Raw genomic sequence first — 12,233 nt, 5'->3', positions numbered from 1 at the left:
TTACTATTTTTTTTTACAATGAAATACCTTTGCTTTTAATGAATTGTGTCCTTTGTCTGGCTAGTAGAAATTCAGGCTCATGAGCCTTTGGGTATACCCAGATTCACAGAGTAGGGTTAGCTCTTCTAGGTGCTCCCCTAGATGAATAAGGCAGGTTAAGGTTTACAAAAAGCTTTCTTTAAAATGGGCCTATGAATTAGGTAGTATTATCTCCATTTGATAAATGAAGAAAATAAAGTTCCAAGAAGGTAATGGCCTGCACTGGATCATAACACTGAGTGCTGGAGCCAGAATTCCAATCCAGGTCTTTTCTGATTCTCTTCAGATCTCACTGTGATTCCCATTTTACAAGTACGTAAAGTAAAGACATGGAGAAATTCAATGGAACACCCTAAATCAGTGAATAAATGACCTTCAGAATTGCTGTCCTAACCTAAAAATCAATGAAAAACAGAAATACTATTTTTAAAACAGACAAACTCTGCACAGAAAATTTTGCACCAGTGGTATGTCAAGGGCTAATTGTCTGTCACAAATAAGTGAGCCCAGCAATACATCTATACACTCTTATGGCATGGAATTGACAATAATGCTTATAGTTGTCATTCACAGAATGCTTTAAAATATGCAAGGCATTTTATATAGATGATCCATTTGCGCTTCAAAGTAGCCATTTAGGTGAGTCACCACAAGTAGGAGTGGAACCACTTTAAAGATGAGGAAACTGAGGTTCAGAGAAATGAGATTTGGGCCATAGTCTCATAGTAAGTGCCAGAGAGAGGATTTAAACCCAGATTTTCCTGACTTCAAAACTAGCATTCTACCTGTGTGCTCTGGCCAGCTATCTCTCTGACCATAAGCTAGAAGAATGTATTGGGGCATAAAGAAAGGCAAGTTTTCTTAGTTGTAGGGATAGGTGAGTAGATTTCAAAGATCAGGACACCAAAAAGACTTCCTGTGTGACCTTTCAACTCCCATCATCCACAGAGATGTCATTGACCTCTCCCCCTTGGGATGGAATCCTATTGAAAAGAAAAAAAATGAACCACTCTAGCAAAAGAAAAGTCTGCTTTAAAGCAGGACACTTGTGACCATCTTTGTTGTTAATAGTTTCCCTTTATCTGAAATACAGTGACATCATTCTGATTCAATTCCATTCAATAAATATTCATAAGATCATGGATTTGGAACTAGAAGGAACCTTAGAGTCACCGAATCTAAACCCTTCATCTTAGAGATGGGGAAAACAGTGCATGGAGACATTAAGTAACTTGACCAAGGTCACATTGGTAGTAGGTAGCAGAGACAGAATTTGAACCCATGTTTTCTGACTCCAAATCCATTTTCCTTCCCTTTTCCCATATTGCCTCTCCTTTTTTATAAATTGAATTGAATCCTGATTATTTACATTTTACCCATCTTTCACACTGGCTTGCAAGCTCAAGCTATAGTAATGGAAGAGAAATGGGGACTTTGGACCATGCCCAGTTATCTAACATGGAGGCACCTTGCTTCTGGGAGAAGATATCCTGAGTTCCCCCACTAAGCAGCCACCATAGATTGGCTACATAGCTGGAACATGCTACATCTTACAAATTACCAGACTGAAGCAGCCTCCATCTCTTTCCCAAAGCTTCCAGAAAGGGTGAATGAAGGTCACCATGTACCCATAGTATGGATGCCATGAGCTGAATCAGAGAGGAGGGTAAGGCTACCTTCCTGTACTCTCCCCTTTTGCCTCAGAGTCCCAAGAAATGGCCTTGGGTTTGGAATTCTTCATTTTGATCTATTTTTATGTGTCCTTTTCAGTTTTAAGCACAGGCTGTATGCCCCCCACCACTGGACCCAGGAGTTTGAGTCATAGTGACCTCAGAGACAGGATCCCAGGCTGGATGTTGCAGCTAGCCACGCTAACAGAAAATCTGTGAGAAACCAGGATGCCTGGGACTCAAGCCCAAGGCGGACTTTGGACTTGAAATTTGGAACTGTTTTTTATAGTAATTGAGCAAAGCTGTGAATATTCTAGTCTATAGAACCTTCTGTTCTATACAGGAACTAAGCTAAGCTGTGAAGCCTTTCCTCCCCAGAGCATGAGATGGTGCTAGCTATGACTTTTGTATTATGGAGGATGTTTGTATATTTGCTGTGATATTTACGAAATAAATATTCTTTTATAAAAGCTAATCTGCTTACTAAGTGGCTAGATGGAACTAGGGTGCAGAGGACCTACTCCCAACACTTGGGGAAACAAAACCAGTGGAGGCTGGAGAATTAACAGAGAGGCTGATCACTCCAATTTCTACCTAAAGGTACTAGAGAGTACTGGGAGAGGGGTGAAATCTAATCCAACTGAGGGGTCCAGGATAGGCACTGCTAGAGAATCATATATCATCCTTCTATACTTGTCCTGCAGGTGCCCCATCTTGATTCTAGGACTTAGAATTGAAGGGGACCTTAGGTGCCATCTAGTCCAACCATCTCATTGTACAGATGAAGAGACTGAGGCACTGAGAGGTTAAGGAACTTACCCAGGGTCACACAGCTAGGTGGAAGCTGGATTCAAATCTAGATCTTCCTGACCCCAAGTCCAGTGCCCTATCCACTAGACCACAGCACCTCTCTAATATCTGTATTATCTAGAATTTCACGTCCAATTCTGGGCACCCCATACTAGGAAGGAGGCTGAAAAGCTGGTGTGCAATCAGAGGAGGAGCCTAGGATGCTCTCTCCCCACTCTCCCACATACTCAACAAGTGGCCAGCCAGCCTTTGTCTAAAGACCTCCAGGGAGAGGGAACCATGGTCTCTCAAGGCAGCCCATTCCCCTTTCCTAATTCCTGAGTAGTTTTCCCCTTGCATTAAGCTGAAATTTACCTCTTTTCAACTTCTGCCTACTTCTCCTGGTTGTACTGTGTGCGCCAAGGAGAATCAATCGAATCCATTATCCACATGATAGGCCTTCAAATACTTGAAGACAGCTCTCTTATTCCCCCTTTGTCTTCTTTTCTCTAGACTAAAATTTCTCATTCCTTTAATTGATCATCACAAGACATAGACAGGAGACCTCCCCTTTCTCCCCATGAATCTTATTTCCTTTCTCTAAATGCTTTCCAGCTTATCGATAGCCTCTTAAAATGTGGCCCAGAATGCAGCCTTCTCGATAGAATCGGGTCAGCTTTGCCTGTTTGGGACCAAGAAGTGAATGTGCCTGGATCAGGATGAAGACCTCTATCTAGGCCCTTCCCCAGAAGAAACTGCTGGAGTTCCACATTTGCAGATAGAAATGCTGCCTCTATTACTCTCACTGATGAAGCTTAATGGTTCCCTGGCATGTTGAATCTCCTGGCCATCTGTTAGCATGGCAGTGTGCCCAATGCAAAGGTGACATGCCAACATCAAAACAGGACATGGAGAGGAACCAAAGATAGGTTTAGAAAGAAAGCCCAGTGAATCCAGCAAAGAACATCTCATTTGCAAGAAGGTCCTCCTGGTATTCAGTAGTGCCAAATGAGGAACACATGCTCCATTAAAAGAGATCACATCTGTTGACAATTACTGGCGTTATACCATCCAGGCTTTTATGCTGTGTTTTTATCTGGAGTCTCTCAGTGCTAGGAATTATTGGCTTGGCTGTGGTAAAGATCACTTAGTAGGCCTTACCAGAAGTGGCCAATCATACATTGCATTATCATTTTAACCAAAGTTGGGGAGGGGAGAAGGAAAAGTGTTCTTGTCCCCCATGCAACTCTCTCAGTTGAGAACATGCTCTGCCAGAAGACTGCATCCTTCCTTCATGATCCTCTTAGAGCAAGGCATCTTAACTGGTGAACATTTTTAAAAATATTTTGATCATTTTATTTTGCCATAATTGTTTTATTTGTGCACCTATGTATTTTATTTTATGTTATCTAAAAACCTAATTCTGAGAAAGGTTCATGGGCTTCAACAGATTGACAAAGGGATCCTTGAAACAAGAAAAAAGATTAAGAATTCCCATCTTAAAGAAAGTCTTTAAAAATATATCAAAGTACAGTATAGGGGATAGAAAACCAGCCTCCAAGTCCAGATGACCCAAAGTTAAGTCCCATTCTGCCCATATGTCCTGGGGAGAATCACTTAGTGTCTCAGGGCTCTAGGCCAGAGGACTCAAACTCACGGTGGCCCATAGGCATTCCCAAACACTTGCCAGAACCAGATTAAAATGTAATTGGGAAATATTTAAGCAAAAAAGCACAAGACATTGATTACATTAATTTGTGGTGTTCTGAGTAAATATGTGGCCCCTTGGTATACTAACATACCTTTAGTGGAAGATTCCTATTTGAGTTTGATGCCACCACTCTAGGCAACATTTTCCCATCATTTTTTTAATTTATAGAATAAAACAAGTATTTCCATAACATAGTATAGTAAAAAAAATGATTGCACTTGAAACTGCAAATCTACAATGTACAACTTGCTATGCCTTTCAAATATAGAAAAAATTATCGTGCAAATTTCTTTTTTTCCTCCTTTTTCCTCTACCCCCCAACCTCAACCCTGGAAATGGCAACCATTAGACACAAATAGAAGTGTGTATGTGTGTGTGTGTGTGTGTGTGTGTGTGTGTGTATCTCTCTCTCTCTCTCTCTCTCTCTATATATATATATATATATATGTAAAATTATTCTATATATCATACTTCCATTTATCAGTACTTTCCAGACAACTTTTTAAGACTATACTTTGCAAAGAATATATCATTTTGCATTAATAAAGAAAGCATCCTCAAAAAGAAACTTCTCATGCCAATAAATTCACAGGCCCACATCAAAAAATAAATAGCAAATAGGCAAAACTTGGTAGGTTTGGCACAAGCCTTGAAGAGCTTCGCCTATAGCATAGCATCCGTTATAGCTAGAAAGGTTTTAGATATCATTTAATCTACATCCCCCAACCTCATTTTACAGGTGAGGCCAAGGGAGATGTCCCTAGGTCATACAGCGAATTAGCTACAGATTAGGGACTAAAACCCAGTCCTCTGATTCCAAAATCTATCATGCATTTGCTTTATTATATTTTTCTATGATTTACCTCCTCCATCAGTTCCTGAAGCAAGACGCTACCAAAGACCCTGACCAAAATGTCCCCCACGCCAGTGCTTGAAATCTCTGCAGCCCTTAAAGGATTTTTGGTCTGGAAGAAGTCTCTTTTAAAATGAAAAAAAAGTAAAACCTTAAATTAACTCCTTGTAGAGATTCAGCCCAGAATGCCAGGGAAGAAGTTAGGTAGAACTATTTAGGGTAGAAGGTAAAAGTAAGGTAGATCCAGGGATACAGTATTAGAGTTTCCCTCATTTACTTCCATCTGTAGTTGGGTAGAAAAGTCGAGTCTTGAAATAACTCACTTATGTCCCTCTCACAGATGACAACATCACTTATCCATACAACTGATCATTGAGCATTTATTAAGCACCCACTAAGCACCAGCACTGTGCTAGGTGCTGGTGCCATAGAGACAAAAGTGAAGCAAACTTTGTCCATTGGGTTTGGAGTCAGGAAGACTCACCTTCCTGAGTTCAAATCTAGACAGACACTTCCTAGCTGTGTGACCCTGGGCAAGTTACTTAACCCTGTTTACCTCAGTTTCCTTATCTGTAAAAGGAGCTGGAACTGGAAATGGCAAACCACTCTACATCTCTGACAGGAAAATCTCAGATGGAGCCACAGAGTCTGAAATGACTCAACAACAACCAAAGAAGACAAAAATACCTAGAGCATTACCTGCCTCCAGGACAAAGGTGGGAAGGCACAAAACTCCGCCTCTGTGCCCTTCATAATTCTGAAGAGGAGTTGGTTTGTTTAAGAACATTAGCTGGATGCACCACTTAGAAAACATAACTGGCATCGTATGCTCTGGTCACAGACCTTCTCCAGCTGACGCTATACCAAAGAACATCGAAACACACATGCACCACTCAGGTACATAAAGCCTTTCTTCATGCCCTTCTAAAACAACCCTGCACTTATTTTTCTATTTTCTGTTCATACTTATGTGATCTTACTCATTAAAATGTAAGTTCCTTGTGGACAAAGTTTGTTTCACTTTTGTCTCTTAACATCAATTTTCTTTTACAAAGAGAAATTTACTGTCAGAGATGAGATTTGAACTCAGGAAGATGTCTTCCTGACTCCAAGACTGGCACTCTATCTATTTCACCACCTAACTGTCTTGCCTGGCACATAGTAGGCACTTGCTAAATATTTACTGATTGATTAATTGAACCTTCTTCCGTTAATGTAGACCATGGTCCATCTTTAACTTGCAGTCTTAGGGAGTTTCCTGGGGGTAAGAAAGGCCTTAAGAGATTTGTCCATGATTAGATAGGTAGTTCGGATGAGAACATCTGAATATCTGAAATGGTGAAGTGACCTGTCCACCATCATACGCAGCTAATACACATTTGGGGTAGAATTCAAAACCAGGTCTCCTATGAAAAGGCCAGCACTGAGGAGCTCATTGTTGCTGTCCTTTTATAATCAATGTTCCTAGAAAAGTTATTTAAATAACATGTAAACCTAGCTGAGAAAAGGGATTTCTTCATTGTTGTAGCATCTCTACCCTCTGTCTGTACTGCTCCCTTTGGCTTTTCAATGGTTAAAGGAAAGAAGAATGCCAGGGAAAATGGCTACAGGAAGTTACCCAGCTGTTGGAGAGGAGGCTGCACTGATAGGAGGACACTGGTGGAATGTCAACACGGTATCTTGTCAGGGTCAGCCATCAGAAACATGCTCCCTATTCTGAAGGACAGAATTAGTCAGAGGTTTCTATCAGGAATTGGATGGTGAAGATTAGGTAAAGCCCTAACCTTCCTGAGCACCAATTCTCACCAATTCCAGCTCCAGACAATGGCCAAGAGAGCCCAGAACCCTGTTTCTATGTCTTCATCTAAAGACTGGCTCTACCCCCACTGTGGGGAACTAGACAAATTGATATAATATAACATAATGTAATGTATATTATAATACAATACCATATCATATCCACACATATAATATACAACATATGTTGTATACTTTTAAAAATAGATTTTTATGTTTTTTTGTTTTTATAACATCTTGATTTCCCTGTGGATCCCCCACTTCCCCCTTCAAGACAGTCACCCCTTATATAAATACCTTTAAAAAAACAGAAAAAAAGCTCAACATAGCCAATGAATACAACAGAAAAAACCTGACATCATATGTAACATTGATGCCCTCATACCACATTTCTGCCAAAGAGGGAGAAAGGGAAAATGTCTTTTCCTATCTCTTCTGTGAAGACAAGTTGAATTTTTTGTTTTCTTTAACCAGGGCTACAATTGCGTTAGTCTAAAAGGGGGCTTGCTCCACCAAGACAGATCAGCACCTTCTCAGTAATTTCCAATATTAGAAAGTTTCCTGGGATACTGTGGGGTAACGCCCAGTCATACAGCCAGAATCAGTCAGAGTCAGGAGTAGAGCCCAGGTCTTTCTGACATCAAAACCAGTTTTCTATCCACTATACAATGCTGTCTTTTATGTGCATGTGAGTGTGTATGTGAGTATGTATACATGTGTGTACGTGTGTGTGTGCATTATCTCTCCCGCTAGATTGCACAGCCTCTGGCTCCTTAAGACCAGGCGATCATTTGATTTGTTTCCCTGGTGCTTGGTACAATGCTTTGCATATATTAAGCCCTTAATATAATGCTTTTTCATCCATTTCCCCATTCAGTCAGGATCATTATACTCCCTTAAGATTCTTTGAACTATTTTGTTTTAGCCAAAGACACTGAGTATGAAAGGCCATTGGAGAGGACACATTTTTTTCTTATGAACATTTCAGTGGTCATTCTGTTTTTGGTGATGGTGGACTATGGCCTGATGTTGGATTTTGTTGCCAAATGGAAATACATTATATCATTAATATAGGACATTAACACACACACACACACACACACACACACACACACACATACATAGCTATTTAACCAAATAGATAAGAAAAAAAAGAAGAGGAATTTGTCCCTCTAAGTTTTAAAAGAATAATAATGGAAAACCACCATATCTCTCACTCTTGAAAATCATGTATAATGATTGTATGTCTAGTTCTTGAACATCTTTCAGCAAATTAGCCATTGGGAGCCTTATCTAGGGTATACAAACCCTCTATTGTTCATGGAGAACATTCCTAGGCTTTCAGGGTACTTCCAGTGTGAGATATTGCATATACCTTGCCTCATGCAGTTGTGGTTACTACAGCTGTAGGGGAAAAAATGGATCTCCCACAACTGTCCTTAAGGCTCAGCTAAATGGTACGCCATAGAACAAAACAGAATTTAATTCTGCAAGTAGTCACTGAACTCAACCATGGAGTCTCTACAGTAACTATAGGGATAGTAACTATTAGACCAATGATTCCACTGACCTAGGGAACTCCCAGGTGAAGAAATTCCCTCTACCAACTCTGGCTGGCATTTTCTCTGCAACTTAAGAATCTTGGAGAGCTGCCTAGATCACTAAAATGTTAAGCAACTTGTCCGGGGTCTCAAGAAGATGGGATTGCTAATATACCTGTGATTTTATTTTATTTTATTATGGTTCAATAATAAAAGAAATTAACATGTGAATGTATGTGTACTTAAAAGGCTATAGGGTAAGCAAGATTTCCATATACTTGCAACAATTACTATTTAAAAATAACTCATATTTACAAGTGGAACCAATTCCTAAAATTCTTTTCCATGGGCTCATTGAATCAAATTGGGCCTTGGCCCAGTGGATAGGATTAGAAATCATGGAAGGCTGTTAGAAAAAATCTTATCTAAAGCCACCTACATGGAGGACACCAGTTCTGTGGGGAAAAAAATTCTCTCCTCAGACAATTAGTCAAATGCTGCCCTCTAGTGAGAAAACAGCTTTCCTGAATATGGCACTAACTAGACTTACAAAGCCTTCCTAAGATTTCAGATAAAAAATTCTGAACAAGATTACCAAGAAGGGCCATCACTAGAAAAAAAATTTTAAGCATAAATCATTACAATTTCCCAAGAAGTTCATTTCATTTTGTTATCCTTGATATGGCCTCCATACCCATTTGCTTCCAGCGCTGTCCACTCAGCTCACACAAAGCAAGTAGAAGAGATATAAAAACAGGGCATTCCACTCTATCCATCTATTAGCAATTATTTGTTTCTGACCTTACAGGACTTCAGAAGGATAATGCATCTGCTTAGCTACTAATATAATTGATATTAGCCTTTCTGCAGCCTTCATTATCTTGACTGCTTTGAGAGCCTAAATTCACATAAAGGAAAAGAGTTGATAAGACAGTTTCCTGCCCTACCCAAACCAATACCCACCTGGGATTCCTTCAGGAAGAGATCGTTATTAGAGGTTTAATATTCAATCAGTGTTCAAGGAAGTCAGGAATATTTCGCTTCCACACATATCTTCATTTTCCTGTAAAAGGCAAGAAACAGAGACAAGATGTCAATGCTTCAGTGGTTCAAATCCCTGAAATTCAGATGACCAGAAAGAGAAGCAGCCATGAGACAGAACTCACTGGGATTCCCAAGTTGGAAGCCCCATTGTTCAAATTCTAATTTAAGAAGAGTTTCAAAAACATCCAATTGGAAGATTTCACTGCACCTCCAGTACCATTTGTAATACAACCAAGTCCATGGAAAGATGGCAAACATTTCACCTTCTTACAAGTTACTTCAAACCTCCAGGTCTGCTCTGAATTTCTAAATCTCCAATCTCACAAAATATTTTCACCTGAGGCTCATCGTTCCTACTCGCACCCAGCCTTCCCTCCATTATTATGCCAGGAGTGGAGGAATGTTACCAAATGTAGCTTTTGTACTCATAACTCCATAGTGACAACCATATTGTAGTATTTATGGTACTGGGATGTGGATGCATTTCCTGTAATGGGATCTCAAAGACCATGCATGGTGATTGGCTGCCTTCTACCAGTGAAGTGTCCTGGAGAATTTATCATGAATGGATTATGACCATCACCATTTATTCTAGCTATCGTACTGATCGAATAAAGCTTTGTTTGATTGCCGGGTTTTTAATAGTATTTCTGCAGAGCTTTTAGTTTTGCAAAGTATTTTGCAAATATTGACTCATTTAATCCTTACAACAACCCCAGGAGGTAGACATTATTAGTAATAATATTAATAATAGCAATAATAATATCCTTATTTTATAGATGAGAAAAGCAAGGTAGTCAGGGGCTAAACAACTTGGCCAAACCACACAGCTATTAAGCGTGCTAAAACAGACGTGGACTCAGGTCTTCCTGATTCCTAGTCCAATACTCTATCCACTGCATCACACAGCTGCCCCTGCCTTTTTTCTACTTCAAAAGCAGTTGAGAGAATCATTTTTTATTGATAACTTTAAAAGAAAAATTTAGAAACTAAATGAAGTTGCTTTTTTTACATACATAAGAAAAGCAGTATGATGTAGTGGCTGGAAAGCTGGCTTGGCAGCTAGGGTTCAAGCTTTGTCTCTGACACATATGGCTGTAGGATCCTAGAGGAAAGTCACTGGAGTTCTCAATGCTTTAGGCAACTCTCTAAAACCATAAATTTCAAAAGGCAAGTCCTCCTGCTTTGGGAGAGGGAATTTCATCATATAGGAGCACCCCTGTCCCACACCAGGGAAATCACAGAGCCCATCCCTATCCTTTATTTACATGGCTCTTGATATCCCTGCCTCTCTCACTAATTCATTGCAGGATCTAATCCCTCTAGGCCTCACATGATCACAGAATCACAGGCTCTCAGAGTTGGAACGGACCTCTGAGTCCATCTAGACCAAACCACATTATAAGGATGGGGAAAGGTGATCCCACTAGAAGACATTTTTTTAAAGTAAGGGTTGCATTGAATGAATGGAAGGAGACTGAATGAACTGAGTCACAACAATGTAAGGGAAGGTTACCATACTCTAAGAACAATTCATATGAAAAATTCAGAGAAACATGGGAAGGCATATGAACTAATACAGAGTGAAGTGAGCTGATCCAGGAAAATAATAAACATTGATTACAATGATGTCAATGGGAGAAAAGAACAATAAAAAACAACTTGAACACTATTCAGGAAAAAAACTACCTTCTCCATCTTCTCCCCAGAATTGTTATGAGGATCAAATAAGACTAGATTTGCAAAATTACTTTAAAAATAAAAGATTTATGGAAATTAATGTCTAAAGGTATCTTGGTTGAAAAATAGGGCATGTGGTGGGAATGAAACAGGAAGAATATCCTGTCCTCCAATGGATCTTCCAATCCACATTTCCATGATCTTGTGGGAAGAAGAATATATATGTCAAATGACTAAACCCTAAAAGACCAGTTTTCATGGCAGAAGAGAACATGCAGATTTGAAGTAAGCAGACCCAAGATCATCTCTGACTCTTCTAGATGACAAACTTAAATGATCACTTCATGTGAGATTCTGTTTTCCTCATTTGCTAAAAGAAAGTGTTGAACTAAGTGATTTCTAAGGTCCCTTCCAGATCTAAATCCTATGATCCATGAATGCCAACAAACAGCAGTGGAAACTTGTGAAAGTGGGTTTGAATTCCATTAAAACAAGAAACACAACTAAAGCTTAGTAGCTTCTATTTGGAGTCTCCAAAATTTTATAGACTTGGCTTACTATAAGACAGGGCAGCTAGGTGACTTAGTGGATAGAATTCTGAGTCTGGAGTCAGGAAGACTCATCTTCCTGAGCTCAAATCTGTCCTCTGACTCTAGCTGTGTGACCCTGGGCAAGTTACTTAACCCTGTTTGCCTCAGTTTCCTCATCCGTAACATGAACTGGAGAAGGAAATGGCAAATCACTCCTGTATCTCTTCCCAGAAAACTTAAATGGGGTCAACAGTGAACAACCACAGTAAATAATATAGGATAATTTACATGGGATCTGTCTTTAGAGTTGCAAGATTATAGTTCTGGCTTTCAAATCCTGTTGTGACATAACTTGGGAGGGTGGCCAGGGGGAAATCAACAAACAGAATCATAAGGCCAAGGTTTTATACCCCTGCCACTTTAGAGGGAGTATCATTGATCAGTCTCCTCCATTCCATTACCATTGACCTCTTGTACACTCATAGGAAAGTCAGAGTTTCTCTGAATCTGTTTACTCATTCATAAAACTAGAATAATGATACATGACTAGGTTATTATAGGCTCTTGTGTTCACATATG

The 12,233-nt window shown here is 39.7% G+C and overlaps 1 long non-coding RNA gene across 1 annotated transcript in view; it reads right to left on the bottom strand.

The window, feature by feature from the left end:
• Nucleotides 1-9,447, bottom strand: part of LOC140524212 (uncharacterized) — a 53,709-nt gene extending 44,262 nt beyond the window's left edge. The window contains exon 1 of the long non-coding RNA XR_011973610.1: nucleotides 9,364-9,447. This is a non-coding gene — a long non-coding RNA (uncharacterized lncRNA). The remainder of the gene's footprint in view (nucleotides 1-9,363) is intronic.
• Between the last annotated feature and the right edge of the window lie 2,786 nt (nucleotides 9,448-12,233).

This window comes from Notamacropus eugenii, chromosome 2 (genome assembly GCF_028372415.1).
Source record: "Notamacropus eugenii isolate mMacEug1 chromosome 2, mMacEug1.pri_v2, whole genome shotgun sequence".
NCBI lineage: Eukaryota > Metazoa > Chordata > Mammalia > Diprotodontia > Macropodidae > Notamacropus > Notamacropus eugenii.
Note: the sequence above shows the minus strand (reverse complement) of the source record. Positions and strands in the feature narration are given on the sequence as shown.